This window comes from Bubalus kerabau, chromosome 15, assembly GCF_029407905.1.
Source record: "Bubalus kerabau isolate K-KA32 ecotype Philippines breed swamp buffalo chromosome 15, PCC_UOA_SB_1v2, whole genome shotgun sequence".
In the NCBI taxonomy this organism is placed as follows: domain Eukaryota; kingdom Metazoa; phylum Chordata; class Mammalia; order Artiodactyla; family Bovidae; genus Bubalus; species Bubalus kerabau.
In genome coordinates, this window is record NC_073638.1 from 2182683 (window position 1) to 2199437 (window position 16755).

General features: G+C 37.6%; 1 protein-coding gene and 1 long non-coding RNA gene across 4 annotated transcripts in view; both read right to left on the minus strand.

The window, feature by feature from the left end:
• GRIA4 (glutamate ionotropic receptor AMPA type subunit 4) overlaps positions 1-16755 on the minus strand; it is a 678251-nt gene that overhangs the window by 232555 nt on the left and 428941 nt on the right. The window lies entirely within an intron of this gene.
• The window catches only part of LOC129628039 (uncharacterized), a 91996-nt gene continuing 78967 nt past the window's right edge, over positions 3727-16755 (minus strand). Inside the window, exons 2-3 of the long non-coding RNA XR_008702700.1 lie at positions 10916-11059; positions 3727-4074 (exon numbers count right to left, since the gene is read on the minus strand). This is a non-coding gene — a long non-coding RNA (uncharacterized LOC129628039). The remainder of the gene's footprint in view (positions 4075-10915; positions 11060-16755) is intronic.

Sequence of the window (16755 nt, forward strand, 5' to 3'; positions counted from 1 at the left end):
TCTCAAGAGGCAGGTCAGGTGGTCTGGTATTCCCATATTTTTCAGAATTTCCCACAGTTTATTGTGATCCACAAAGTCAAAGGCTTTGGCATAGTCAATAAAGCAGAAATAGATGTTTTTCTGGAATTCTCCTCCTTTTTTGATGATCCAGAAGATGTTGGCAATTTGGTCTCTGGTTCCTCTGCTTCTTCTAAAACCAGCTTGAACATCTGGAAGTTCACGGTTAACATATTTCTGAAGCCTGGCTTGGAGAATTTTGAGCATTACTTTACTAGCATGTGAGATGAGTGCAATTATGCAGTAGTTTGAGCATTCTTTGGCATTGCCTTTCTTTGGGATTTGAATGAAATCTGACCTTTTCCAGTGCTGTGGCCACTGCTGAGTTTTCCGAATTTGCTGGCATACTGAGTGCAGCACTTTCACAACATCATCTTTCAGGATTTGAAATAGCTCAACTGGAATATTAATTGCTTTGTGCACATGGTGTTAGTTTTATTGTTTTCACTTTGTATAAAGAAAACTGTAGATGGAGAAGTTAAGTTCTTGGCCAAAACTACTTAGCTATTAATTGGTAGAGCCTCCTTCTGTCCTATATTAAAGGATGCATTCTATTCTCCTCTATGATATTGTCTATAGTACAGTGAACATTTAATTCTATTAGTTTGGATTAGTTTTATCCCGTTATCAAGAATTAATTTTTGCCACAGAAGTATCCCTGACTGTGAAGCATTCCTAGATACCATTGACATATCCACAGAGCACTGTGCCTTCTATTCAAGTTAGGGAATGCTTGCTGCTTTAATTCCAGGTTCACAGAGAAGTGAAGTACCTTCCCTTCACTGAAAAGATTACAATAATGAACAAAGTGTCTTCTTTGATGATAGTGTGTGAATGCTGCCCTGTGATAAAGTTTGATTAATGATGTCATTCTTGGCATTGCTCAGGACATACTATCAACTATTTTCTCTCTGTAAGGACATGAAATAGTAAATTATAGAATTAGGTCACTCGGGTGAAAAAGTTTTTGAATTTCTATTTATATCTATCTATATGCTTGTCCAAATTCTTTCCTTCCAGAAGGAGTCACAAAAGCCTATAGGACTATTTCATAAGTTATACATGCTAATGAAGGGGTTAATGTATGTGATTTATTGGAATAGATACTAAGACAATAAAACCAAATAGTACTTGCATTTTTAATTAGATTAAGTTTGCTTGAAAATTATTGTGGATTTGGAAACAATTGTATACTATTTCATTATTGTAACAAATTTGAACCAAGTCTGTATAATCAGGATGAAAAGTAAGATCATTCTATTCATTTTTTCAATCAACTATTTGCAATATGGCAATAAGTGAGTAAATCAATGTAAATACTTTGGTTTATAAATCAATAATCTATAGATAGTCTGTGTACCATTGACATCTTGACTGAAACTCAAGGTTTTCAAGGTTCATTCTGAAGAAGCCAATAAGTCCCTGCCAAATTAATTGTATTTGTGAATTTTGTTTTTATTAGTTTAGTTATTATAAAGCATCCAATGAATTACTTCATAAAGATAGTACATATTTCTTCATTACATGCTTTTAAAACATAAAGTTTGCAATATATTATATTGTATGTTAAACACTAAATATTCCAAATATGTTGTTAACATATTGATATTTATAATGCTTGAAATCAACTACTGTCTTTTTCGAAGAAGCTTTTGGTGCTTTTATTGAAAATATAGTATAGTCCATATGTGAAACCAAAAATTTCCATATGTACAAGCTGGATTTAGAAAAAGCAGAGGAACCAGAGATCAAATGGCCAACAACCATGGGGTGATAGCAAAAGTAAGAGAATTCCAGAAACTCATCTACTTCTGCTTCATTGACTATGATAAAACCTTTGACTGTGTGGATCACATCAAACTAGAAAATTTGCCATTCTTCAGGAGATGGGAATACCAGAATACCTTATCTGCCTCCTGAGAAAACCTGTATGCAGGTCAAGAAACAACAGTTAGAACTAGACATGGAACAATGGACTGGCTCCAAATTGGGAATGGATTATGTCAAAGCTGTATATTGTCACTCTGCTTATTTAACATATTCAAAGTGCATCACGAGACAGAGGGTGAGGTGGTTGGATGGCATCATTGCTTCAGTGGGCATGAGTTTGAACAAACTCTGGAAGATAGCAAGGAAAAGGGAAGCCTGGTGTGCTGCAGTCCATGGGGTCTCAAATAGTTGGACATGACTGAGTGACTGAACACCAGCAATAACAACAACATCATGTGGAATGCTGGACTGGATGAATCACAAACTGGAATCAAGATTGCTCACAGAAATATCAATAAACTCAGATAAAGAGATGACACTTCCCTAGTGGCAGAAAATTAAGAGGAACTAAAGAGCCTCCTGATGAAGGTGAAAGGAGAGTGAAAAAACTGGTTTAAAACTCAACATTCAAAAAAACTAAAATTATGGCATCTGGTCTCATCACTTCATGGCAAATAGATGGGGAAAGAATAGTGACAGATTTTATTTTTTGGGCTCCAAAATCACTGCAGAAAGTGACTGCAGCCATGAAATTAAAATACACTTTCTCCTTGGAAGAAAAGCTATGACAAAACTAGAGAGCATATTAAAAAGCAGAGACATTACTTCACCAACAAAAGTCTGTATACTCAAAGATATGGTGAAAAGCAGAGCATTACTTTGCCAACAAAGGTCCGTCTAGTCAAGGCTATGGTTTTTTCACTGGTCATGTATGGATGTGAGAGTTGGACTGTGAAAAAAGCTGAGCGCTGAAGAATTGATACTTTTGAATTGTGGTGTTGGAGAAGACTCTTGAGAGTCCCTTGGGCTGCAAGGAAATCCAACCAGTCCATTCTGAAGGAGTTCAGCCCTAAGATTTCTTTGGAGGGAATGATGCTGAAGTTGAAACTCCAGTACTTTGGCCACCTCATGCGAAGAGTTGACTCATTGGAAAAGACTCTGATGCTGGGAGGGATTGGGGGCAGGAGGAGAAGGGGATGAAAGAGGATGAGATGGCTGGATGGCATCACTGACTCGATGGATTGAGTCTGAGTGAACTCCGAGAGTTGGTGATGGACAGGGAGGCCTGGCGTGCTGCAATTCATGGGGTCGCAAAGAGTCGGACACTACTGAATGACTGAACTGAACTGAACTGAATGTACAGATGTGAGTCAGACCATAAAGAAGGCTGAGCACCAAAGAACTGATGTTTTAGAACTGTGGTGCTGGAGAAGACTCTTGAAATTTCCTTGGACATCAGGGAGATCAAACCAGTCAATCCTAAAGGAAATAAACCCTGAATACTCATTTGAAGGACTGATGATGAAGCTCAAGCTCCAATACTTTGGCCATCTGATGTGAAGAGCTGACTCATTGGGAAATACCTTGTTCCTGGGAAAGATTGAGGGCATGAGAAGAAGGGGGCAACAGAAGATAGATGGTTGGATGGCCTCATTGACTCAATGGACATGAGTTTGAACAAACTCTGGACACAGTGAAGGACAAGGAAACTTGGCATGCTGCAGTCCATGGAATCCCAGAGTCAGACAGGACTGAGTGCCTGAACAACAACAATATGTGAAATTATACCCATTTGTAGATAGATAGTTAGAGGTAAATGAGAGTCTATGTGCAATAATTCCTTGAATAATGCTAACTTCTTTAAACATGGTTTGCTTTCTTAAAATTTTTATTCATTTATTCATGTATTTATTTTTGGCTCCCCCAGCTCCTTGTTGCTGTACTTGGGTCTTCTCTAGTTGAGGCACATGGGATCTACTCTCGTTGTGGTACCTGGGCTTCTCATTGTGGTGACTTCTCTTGTTGAAAAGCATTGGCTTTAGATGTGTGGGCTTCAGTACCTGTGGTGCATGGGCTTAGTTGCTCCATGGCATGTGGGATCTTCCTGGGCTAGGGATTGAACTCATGTCGCCTGCATTGGCAGGTGGATTCTTAAGCACTGGACCAACAGGGAAGGCCCTCAATTGCTTTTTATATTTTTTTCATTAATTCTAGCAATTTTTTTAGATTGCACCATTTCAGAACAATCTGGAAAGAAAAGATTTCTTTTTGTTGGTAGTGTTTTAATCAAATTCAAAATCTCTAGAGTTCAAAAAAAAGTTTTCTTTTTCCCTGGAACTCGTCTCTTTGTAGGGTGGGGTGGTTTTGTGTCCAGAAGAGAGTATAATTTGGATTTCTGTATTTTGTAACAGAATGTTGTCTTTGCCATCTGTATATCTTTTACATAAGGTATATATATTCTCTCTGCAATTGGGAATGCAATCCTTCTCCCCTAGCAAATCTTAGATCTCATTGACTATTTACAACCCAAAGATATTTTAGGGATAATGTAGTACAAATTCTTGCAAGAACGAATGCTATTCTCAAAAAATGACTTCCCAAGATCTAAGTGCTAGGTATGGCAGGGGCTAAAACAGAGGGCTCCTGACTTTAAATAGTATATGTACCTGTATATCACTGTCTCAGATTCCTGCTATAAATTTCCAGCTATTTTTAGCAATTACTACTTGAGGAAAGTCATCTAAAGAATATGCTATTTACCAAAGATTTAATTATCAGATATGAATATTTGTATTGCACTTATTAATTTGGACCTCAGCATCAGATATTTTGCAAGGTTATAAAAATTCTTAATGGCCCTTGTATAAGAAAAAACCTTGATAAATTCCTTTTATTCAAAGGAGGAAAGAGTTTATTTATCTAAATCACGATTCTAATCTAGATCCTCCTAATCTAGATCCTTTTGAAAAACAATATGAATAAAAATCTAATCAATTATATCTCCTGTTTTGCTTTGGATCCAAGAAAGATAAAAATAAAGGCTAAAAGTATGGTGTATCTTTCTCTGTTGAGTATTCTTCTACTGTATAATGATCCCATTTTTCATATATTATTATCCTAAATGAAAAGCAACTATTACTTGTTACCAAGTGTAAGTTCTCCTTCATGGTTTATAGCCTTGTTGTGGTGAACAGGCTTGTGTAATGAAATGAAGCTATAAGCCATGTCTTGCAGGGCCACCTAAGATGGGCTGGTTGTAGTGAAGTGTTCTGACAAAATGTGGTCCATTGGAGGAGGGAATGGCAAACCACTCCAGTATTCTTGCACAAGAACCCCATGAACACTATGAATAAGCAAAAAGATATGACACAAGAAGATGAATCCCTAGCTTAAAAGGTGTCCAATAGGCTACTGGGAAAAAGCAGAGGGAAATTACCAATAGCTTCACATAGAATGAAGTGGGCACAATGCTCAATTGTGGATGTATCTGGTGGTGAAAATAAAGTCCAATGCTGTAAAGAACAATATTGCATAGGAACATGGAATGTGAGGTCCACGAATCAAGGTAAATTCCATGTAGTGAGGCAGGAGATAGCAAAAGTGAACATAGATATTTTAGGAATCAGTGAACTAAAATGGATGGGGACAGGCAAATTTAATTCAGATTATCATTATATCTACTACTATGGGCAAGAATCCCTTACAAGGATTGGAGTGGCCTTCATAGCCAATGAGAGCCCAAAATGTAGTACTTGGGTGCAACCTCAAAAAGATCTTGGTTCATCTCCAAGGCAAACTATTCAACATCAGAGTAACTCAAGTCTATGGCCTATCTGCTAATACTGAAGATGCTGAAGTTGTCCAGTTCTATGAAGACCTACAAGACTTTCTGAAACTAATACCCACCACCCCGCCACCCCCCCCCCCAAAAAAAAAAAAAAAGAAAAGATGTCCTTTTCATCATAGGGGATTAGAATGCAAAAGTAGGAAGTCAACAGACACCTGGAAGGCATGTTTGGCCTTGGAGTACAAAATGAAGCAGAGCAAAGGTTAACAGGATTTTGTAAAGAGAATATATTGGCCATAGCAACCACCCTCTTCCAACAACACAAGAGATGACTCTATACATGGACATCACCAGATGGTCAATACCGAAATCAAATTGACAATAATATTTGCAGCTTAATATGGAAAAGCTCAATACAGTCAGCAAAAACAAGACCAGGAACTTATTGTGGCTCAGATCATAAGCTCCTTATTGTAAAATTCAGGCTTAAATTGAAGAAAGTAGGGAAAACCACTGGCTATTCAGGCTTTACCTTAAGTCAATCCCTTTTTATTATAGAGTGGAGATGACAAATAGATTCAAGGAATTAGATATGGTAGAGTGCCTGAAGAACTATGAACAGAAGTTCATTAACACTGTACTGGAGGTGGTGATCAAGACCATCCTATAGAAAAAGAAATGCAAGAAGGCAAAATGGTTGTCTGAGGAGGGCTTAAAAAGAGCTGAGGAAAGAGAAGACGCAAAAGGCAAAGGAGAAAAAGAAAGATATACCCAATTGAATGCAGAATTTCTGGGAATAGCAAGGAGAGATATGAAGGCCTTTTTCAATGAACAATACAAAGAAATAGAGGAAAACAATAGAATGGGAAAGATTCGAGATCTCTTCAAGAAAGAGATCAAAGGAATATTTTATGCAAGGCTGGGCTTGAAAAACAACAGACTTTATAAGGACCTAACAAAACCAGAGGGGATTAAGAGTAAGGTAAGAATACACAAAAGAATTATACAAAAATGCCTTAATGACCCAGATAACCATGATGGTGTGGTCATTTACCTAGAGCCAAACGTCTGGGAGTGTGAACTCAATGTTTCCTTAGGAAACTTTATTATGGACAAAGCTAGTGGAGATGATGGAAATCCAGTTGAGCTATTTCAAATCCTAAAACATGATGCTGTTAAAATGCTATGATCAATATTTCAGCAAATTTGGAACACTTAACAGTGGGCACAGGACTGTAAAAATTCAGTTTTCATTACAATCCCAAAGAAAGGCAATGCCAAACAATCTTCAAAATATGTACAATTATGCTCATTTCACATGCTAGTAAGGTAATGCTCAAAATCCTTTAATATAGGCTTCAGCAATTGTGAGTTGAGAACCTCCAGATGTACAAGCTGGGTTTAGAAAAGGCATAGGAACCAGAGATCAAATTGCCAACATTTATTGGATCACAGAGAAAGCAAGGAAATTTGAGAAAATCATCTATTTCTGGTTCTTTGAGTATGTAAAAACATTTAGCTGTGTGGATCACAGCAAACTGGGAAATTCTTAAAGGGATGGGAATATAGACCACCTTACTTGTCTCCTGAGAAGCATGTATGCGGTTCAGAAACAACAGAACCAGACATGGAAGAACTGATGTGTTCAAAATTGGGAAAGGTGTATAACAATGCTGTAGATTGTCACCCTGATTATTTAGCATATATGCAAAATACATCATATGTAATGCTGAGTTGGATGAGTCACAAACTGGATTCAAGACTGCCTGTAGAAATATCAACAATTTCAGATGTGCAGATAATATCACTCTAATGGCAGAAAGTGAGGAGAAACTAAACAGCCTCTTGATGAAGATGAAAAGAGAGTGAAAAAGCTGATTTAAAACTCAACATTCAAAAAACTAAAATCATGATATCTGGTCCCATCACTTCATGGCAAATAGAAGCAGAAAAAGTGGAAGCAGTGACAGATTTTTATTTTCTCGGGTTTCAAAATCACTGCAGACAGTGACTGCAGCCATGGAATTAAAAGATGCTTACTCCTTGGAAGGAAAGCTATGCCAAACCTAGACAGCATATTAAAAAGTCGAGACATCACTTTGCTGACGAATGTTCATATACTCAAAGCTATGGTTTTTCTAGTAGTGATGTACAGATGTGAGTTGGACCATAAAGAAAGTTGAACACTGACTAATTGATGCTTTTGAACTGTGGTGTTGGAGAAGACTCTTGAAAGTTCCATGGACAGCAAGGGGAACAAACCAATCAGTCCTAAAGGGAATCAACCCTGAATATTCACTGGAAGGACTGATGCTGAAGATGAAGCTCCAGTACTTTGTCCACATGATGCAAAGAGGTGATTCATTGGAAAGGACCCTCAAGCTAAGAAAGATTGAAAGCAAAAGGAGAAGGGGAAGTTAGAGGATGAGATGTTTAGATAGTATTACTGAGTCCATGGACATGAATTTAAGCAAACTCTGGGAGACAGTGGAGGATAGAGGAACCAGGGGTACTGCAATCGATGGAATCGAAAAGGGTCAGACATGACTTAGCGAGTGCACAACAAAATATGTTAATTGTCACAAGTGGCACAGGGTAGAGAATGGGAAGGTGTGTTTGTAAATGTAGAAGACCTAAAGAAAATAATTTAAAATTATTGAATATCACTGAGTAGTTTATTGAATGTGGTTGAGTGCCATTCATATTAGCAATTATTAAATTTTATAGATAGAAAATCTCAACCCTTTATAGATAAGGCACTGAGTCTTTGGTTGAAGAAACAATAGACAACTCTATAGAATCAGAAGCACACAAGTGGTAGCTGTGGAATTCAGGTTATGAAATATTACACATAAAATGAAGATACAGAAGTCTCTCTCTCTTTCTCTCTCCACTTCCTCTCATTCTCTTTGCCTCTATTTTTTTTTCTTTTTCTTCCCATTCATCTATCCCATAGTCTCTTCTTTATCTCTCATTTTATCTTACTACCCTTAACATTGTTTAAGATTTTCCCTGTAGCTTTAATGGTAAAGAATCTGTCTGCAATGCAGGAGACCTGGGTTTGATCGCCTAGTCAGGAAAACCCCCTGGAGAAGGGCATGGCAGCCTACTCCAGAATTCCTGCCTGGAGAATCCTATGGACAGAGGAGGCTGGGGGACTACAGTCCATGGGGCTGCAAACAGACACGACTGAGTGACTGACACTACTATTACTACTACTTTTAATATTATTTACACTTACCATCGTTCACTTAATGTAATTCAGATCAAACCCAGTTCATTGATAGCTTTATGAAGAATAAAAAACAGGCTAAAATATTTCAAATCATTTTTGTTTTCAATAAATTGCATGCAATTATTAAACTGCAATAGCACTGAAGTGTTCTCTATTTGTCAACATGCCTTTCATGTACATTTAAAGCTGCATATAATTCTTCTACGCCCTTGAGAGGGGGGTTCAATAGGGAGGGGATGTATGTATACCTAATACCTATTCATGTTGATGTGTGGCAAAAACCATCACAGTACTGGAAAGCAATTATTCTCTAATTTAAAAATGTATTTAAAAAGGTTAAATATATATAAAAAAAAAACAGAGGAAAAACAAAGAATGCTAGAGGATTCCTAGGTGTCCTCTGTGCTTCCGTTTTGTAAAGACATTTGCTTTCCATGTCCTCAAGAGCTCCCTTTTATAATCTGAAACCTGCCCTATACATGAAGGGCAGGGAGAGACTCCCTCCCCAAAAAACTGCATATAAAACTGCTTTCTCTTTTCTTTATTGTGTTTGTGCATGCATGCATGCATTTGCTTAGGTCTTTAAATTCAAGAATTGGTCTACAAATATTAAAGGCTCCTAAATAATTGGAGAACGAATTGGCAACCCAGTATTCTTGCCTGGAGAAACCCATGGGAAGAGCCTGGAGAGCTACAGTCTATGGGATCGCAGGAAGATGGACATGACTGAGTGACTCACACACACAAATAATGTAGTATCTGGGAATGTAAATGAACAAAGAATATCTTAAATTCAAAGATAAACCAAATGTGCCACTTTAAAGATGTAACCATATAAATAAATGTGTTTGTTGCCTATTTGTTTTTCTTGTGTCTGAAAAATCACTAACCTTATAGAGTTACCACACAGAGCTGAGAGCAGGTAAAGTGTGATGTGAGTTAACTTTTCTTCCATGACAATATCTGTTTCAGGTCTTTCTTGACTATAAATGTTGATCAGGTGATTAAAACATTTGTCTTATTACTCAAAAATGTCTCAGATTGCAAATCAGCACAAAATTTAGAAAAACAAAACAAAATAAAACAAAACTGTGCTCAAGTAGGCACACTTTTGCAAAGTTCTGATACCTGAAGAAAATTTTAGTTTTCATGGATTTTAAAAATCTTGAGCTATTTAACATTTTTCTATTTCTAAAAGTAATTCATCCAAATCTATATCTATCTACCTACCTACCTACCTACCTATCTATCTAATGAGAGACAGGCAGAGATAGTGAAAGATATGCATTCAAATAAAACAACTTAAAAGTCAACCATATAGATGTTCAACATTGTGGAGGAGTGGGAGGATGTGTAGTTCATCTCTCACAAATGCAACAAGAATACATCTAAAAATGGAACAATACCCACAGAGCAACTGCTGAGCCTTAGCAGAGGACTTCAAACTCTTAAATGGATAAGAAATATCCCCATGTAACTGGGTAGGATGAAATAAAAAGAAGGAAAAAGAAAGAGGAGAGGAAGTGGGGGTGAGACCTGCACCCCAGGTGGGAAACTGAAGGTGGGGAGAGGTTCCCAGATCTGGGAAAGCACCCTCACTGGTAGGGATATTAGCTGAGGTAGGAGGGGAGCTTTAGGGGCTCAGAGGAGAGCACAGCAACTGTTACATGGCAGGCAGGGCAGAGTGAGACGTGTTCAGGTGGTCTGTACCACAGTCCTATGTACCCCAGCCTGAGACAGGTGTCCACCAGTGTGTACAGGGACTCGGTGCTGGGACAAGGAGTTTGGAGTGCAAATCAGGGAAGGGGATTGCTGTTGGCTTTGAGGAGACAGCTTTCCTCATGAGAGTGAGGAAATCCACCACAGGGACAGCCATAGAAGTGAAAGTGAAGTGCCTTCACTTTCACTGTTGAGTGACATGCAAGAAGAGAAACCACCATTGCAGCCTCTCTGCCTCATTCACTGACCCCCTCCCTCCATGGGCACTAGGAAGGGCTCCAACTGCAGCTGGCTCCTGTGTTCCCACCATCACCTCCCCAAAGAACCCTCACCCATGACTTGCTTACCCCAATGTCCCTCTTGGCTTCCTCCTGCTTGATGGGCTCTCATGTTCCAATTGCTACCCCAGAACCCTCCTGCCTGAGTGGCCTGCTCATCCTGATCACCACCTTGGCTCCTTTCTGCCTGACAAGTTCCTGTGCTCTGACAACCTGTGGAACAGATTCCAGTGGAAAGAACACATGAAGAGTTAGATCTGAAACCACAACTAAGCTCAGGGTTCATGTTGCCAAAGAAGAGCTGAAATCTCCTTGCAACTGCACGAACCTCAGAGTTACACTTCCACTGACAGCTTCCTGAATTCAGCAACTTTGGAACAGCCAAATAGACAACAAGTGCTTCTGCAGTTGATACTGCTCTGGCTTTAGCAGCTGTGGGCTTTGTGGGCATGTAATATGGGAGTTGGACCAGGCTATAGTCTAACCTGCCTCCATATTTCCCAAGTGGGTTCACGTGAATGACTAGTGCTGTGTGGGACCTGACTTCAGTGGATTTGTGCTGGTGACCTGATGTAAATAATGCCTGAGAGTCACCTAGGTCAACTGTCAGCATGCCCATAATTAAGGCGGGACCGAGAGCAGTGCCAGAAATTATACTCTGTAAGCCCACACAACAGGTGAAAGGAACACAACAGAGCACTTTCACAGGTGAACAGATCCAGAGAAGGAAATACTCAGTGACTTCTCTTCCAGTGAGAGTGCTCCAATCCTGCCTATCTTGCACCATTGGTCAGAAATGCAGTTAAGAAACAGATAGGGGGTGGAGGGCTGTATACTTCAACAGCAAAGGAGCAGATGCCATCCTTCCCAGGGCATTAAAACCCACAGATCAAAGAGGAGGCCCCATCAATAGCCAAGGGAGGCTCTTGTCCCCAAAATACCAGTTGAACTCCTTATCTAAGAGACACTGGCATAAGCCTCTGGATCAGCCCACCCACCAGGAGGAAGACACCAGAAGTGAAAGGAACTGTGGACCTGCAGTCTGCAGAAAGGAGACCACAAACACAGTAAGTTAGACAAAGTGAGGCAGCAAAGATATACGTTGCTGATGAAGGAGGAAGATTAAAAACTTCCAAGAATAAGTAAATGAAGAGAAGATAGTCAATCTACTATTAAAATAACTCAGAATAATGATAGTAAAGATGATCCAAGATTACAGAAAAAGGATGAAGGCATGAATTAAGAAGTTTTAAGAAATGATTAACAGACGCCTAGAAGAATTAAAGAAGAAACAAACAGACGAAAGCACAATACTGAAATGAAAAATACACTAGACAGAATCAATGGCAAAATAACTTAAGCATAAGAACAAGTAAACAGCTCGAAGACAGAGTAGTGAAAGTTACTGCCATGATGCAGAATAAAGAGAAAAGAATAAAAAGAAATGAGAACAGTTTCAGAAACCTCTGGGACAACATCAAACATACCAACACAAGCATTATAGGTATTCCAGAAGATAAAGAGCCTGAAAAAAATATTTGAAGGGATTATAGTTGAAAAGGGCTCACCTGATAGCTCAGTTGGGAAAGAACCCACCTACAATGCAGGAAACCCTGGTTCGATTCCTGGGTCGGGAAGATTTGCTGGAAAAGGGATAGGCTACTCACTCCAGTATTCATGGGCTTTCCTTGTGGCTCAGCTGGTAAAGAATCTGCCTGCAATGTGGAAGATCTGGGTTTGATCCCTGGGTTGGGAAGATCCCCTGGAGAGGGGAAAGGCTACCCCCTCTAGTATTCTGGCCTGGAGAATTCCATGGACTGTATATCCATGGGGTCACAGAGTGACCCCAAGGTACTGAGTGACTTTCACTTCACTTCACTTCATATTTGAAAATCTCCCTAACATGGGGAAGGAAACTATCACCCAAGTCAAGAAAGCACAGAGTCCAATACAGGATAAACCCAAGGAGGAACATACCAAGATATATATTAATTGAATTAGCAAACATTAAATACAATGAAAAAATACTAAAAGAAACAAGAGAAAAACAACAAATAACATACAAGAGTATCCCCATAAGGTTATCACCTTATTTTTTAGCAAAAACTCTGTAGGCTAAAAGGAAGTGGCAGGATATATTTAAAGTGATGAAAAGGAAAACCTTACAACAAAGACTACTCTAGCCAACAAAGATCTCATTCAGATTAGGCAAAGAATATAACAGCTTTAAGAGCAAAAACTAGGAGACTTTATTTAGCACCACCAGACCAGCTTTGTAACAAATGCTAAAAGAACTTCCCTAGGCAGGGAAAAAAAAAAAAAAAAAAAAAGACACAACTAGAAACAAGAAAATCACAAATGGGAAAGCTCACTGGTAAAGGTAAACACAATAAAAGTAAGAAATCATTCATACACAAATATGACATCAAAAGCAGCAACCATGAGAAAGAAAACAGTGTGAATGCAGGAAATGGGAATAGCATTTGAAATTGAGGCCATCAACTGACAACAACTTTTTATACTGCTTTATAAACTTCTTTATCAAAACCTATGCAAAATGCAACCTCCCCCAAAATACAATACAACACACACACAAGCTACTGAAACACAACAATAATGATTGTCATCAAACTAAAAGAAAACTCAAATCCCAAACAATTAAGAAAAAGGCAATGCTGCATATCAATAATTATCTTAAATGTAAATAGATTAAATACTCCAACCAAAACATATAGCCTGGCTGAATGGATAAAAAATCAAGACCCATATATATGCTATCTACAAGAGACCCAATTCAGATGTAGGGATACATACAGACAGAAAATGAGGGGATGGAAAAAATATTTCATGCAAATTGAAATCAAAAGAAGGCTGAGGTAGTAGTGCTCATATTAGACAAAATAGACTTTAAAATAAAGACTGTTACAAGAGACTAGGAAGGGCACTACATAATGATTAAGGGATCAATCCCACAAGAAGATATGACAATTGTAAATAAATAAACATGCAACATAGGAGCACCTCAATTTATAAGGCAAATGCTAAAAGCCATAAAAGAGGAAATCAAAAGTAATATAGTAATAGTGGGGGACTTGAACACCCATTTACACCAATGGACAGATCATCTACACAGAAAATTAATAAGAAAACAGAACCCTTAAGTAACACTTAAGGCTTGACCAGATAGAATTAATTGATATTTTTAAGACAATCCATCTGAAAGCAGCAGAATACACTTTCTTCTCAATAACATGTGGAAATTTCTCCAGGATAGATCACATTCTGGGTCACATATCAAGCCTTGATAAATTCAAGAAAATTGAAATAATATCAAGCATCTTTCATGACCCAGTGCCATGAGGTTAGAAATCAATTACAGAAAAAAAAAAAAGCTGTAAAAAGCAAACACATGGAAGCTAAACAATGTTATTAAATAATCACTAAATCACTAAGAAATCAAAGGGGAAATTAAAAAAAAATACCTAGAGACAAATTACAAGGAAAACATGATGAGCCAAAACCTATAGAACAAAGCAAAATCAGTTCTAAGAAGGACATTGACAATCTTACCTCAAGAAGCAAGAAAAGTCTCAAACTACCTGATCTTACACCTAAAGCAACTAGAGTAAGAACAACAACACCCAAAGTTAATAGATGGAAAGAAATCATAAAAGTAAGAGCAGAAATAAGTGAAATAGAGACAAATAAAACAATAGCAATGGTCAATAAATTTAAAAGCTTGTTCTCTGAGATGATAAATATAATGATAAACCTTTAACCACAGCCATAAAAAAAGGGAGAGAACGCGAATCAATAAAATTAGAGGTAAAAAAGGAGAAGTTACAACTGACACCATAAAAATAAAAGTGATCATAAGAGACTACTACAAGCAACTATATACCCATAAATTGGACAGCTTAAAAGAAATGGACAAATTCTTAGAAAGGTTCAACCTTCTAAAACTGAACTTAGGTGAAATAGATTATATGGATGGATTACTCACATGTACTGAAGTTGAAACTGTGAGTAAAAATCTTCCAACGAAAAAAAGTCCAGGACAAGATGACTTCACAGGTTAAACATTCAGGGAAAAGTTAAAAGCTACCTTTCTGAAACTTCTAAAAATGCCAAAATCAGATAAAGATATAACATATAAGAAAACAAAATTAGAGGCCAATATCACTGATGAACATAGATGCAAAGATTCTCAACAAAATACTAGCAAACTGAATCCAACAACACATTAAAATTCATAGACTGTGATCAAATGGGATTTTTCCCAGGAAAATAAGAATTCTTATAAATCCATCAATGTGATACATCATGTTAACAAATTGAAGAGTAAAAATCATATGATCATCTCAATAGATGAATAAAAAGTTTTTGACAGAATTCTACACCCATCTATGATAAAAAATTCTCTAGAAAATATCTATTAGATGGAACCTACCTCAACATAATAAAAGCCATATATGACAAACCCATAGCAAACTACAATTTCAATGGTTAAAACATGAAAGTATTTCTTCTAAGATCAGGAACAAGACAAAGATTTCCACTCTAACCACTTTTATTCAACATATTTTGGAAGTCCCAGCCACAAAAACAATGAGAGAAGTAAAATGAATCCAAATTAGAAAAAGAAGTAAAGTTTTCAGTGTTTACAGACATGATATTGTACATGTAAAACCCTAAAGACGCTACCAGAAAACTACCAGAGCTTATCAATAAACTTGGCAAAGTTGCAGGATACAAAATCAATTCACGAAATCTCTTGCACTTCTATATACTAATAGTAAAAATCAGAAAGAGAAATTAAGGAAACAATCCCATATATTCTTGCATCAAAAAGAATAAAATACCTAAAGAGGAAAAAGACATGTACTTTGAAAAGTATAAGATACCATTGAAAGAAATAAAAGATGAAACAAACGTAAGGAGAGATATACCATGTTCTTGGATTGGAAGAATCAATATTGTCAAAATGACTATACTACCCAAAGCAATCTACAGATTTTACAGGTTCAGTGTAATCCCTATCAAACTGCCAATGACATTTGTCACAGAACTAGACCAAAGATTTTTACAATTTGTATGGAAATATGAAAGACCCTGACTAGCCAAAGCAATCTTGAGAAAGGAAAATGGAGCTGGAGGAATCAGGCTCCCTGACTTCAGATTATATTGCTAGGCTACAGTCATTAAAACAGTATGATACTAGCATTAAAACTGAAATATAGATCAATGGAACAGGATAGAAAGCCAAGAGGTAAACCCAAGCACTATGGTTACCTAATCTATTGCAAAAGAGGCAAGAATATTCAATGGAGAAGATAGTCTCTTCAATAAATGGTGGTAGGAAAACTGGACAGACATATGTAAAGGAAGAAAATTAAAACAGTCATTAAAACCATACACAAAAATAAGTTAAAAATAGATTAAAAACCTGAATATAAGACTCAATACATTCAGTTGTATTTCAGCCCTCTTTACTTGGGGGTTGTACTTTAATGATCTTATATTCTTTTATATTTTAGACTAAGGCTGTTTTATAATAAATAATAAGCAGATGTTCTCCATTATTCTAGTGATACATCATTTTTGTGAACCAGATATGGTTTGAAAAGACAAAGATTTTGTCATCCAATCGCTACCACAGAGATTGGCTTATTTGACCAAAGAAATTGTCAAGAATTCCCCAGTGGCTCAGAGGATAAAGCATCTGCCTGCCATGCGGGAGACCAGGGTTCAGTCCCTGGTTTGGGAAGATCCCCCGGAGAAGGAAATGGCAACCCACTCCAGTATTTTTGCCTGGAGAATCCCATGGACAGAGGAGCCTGGCCGGCTACAGTCCACAGGGTAGCAAAGAGTCGGACACGACTGAGCGAGTTCATTTCACTTCACTTCAC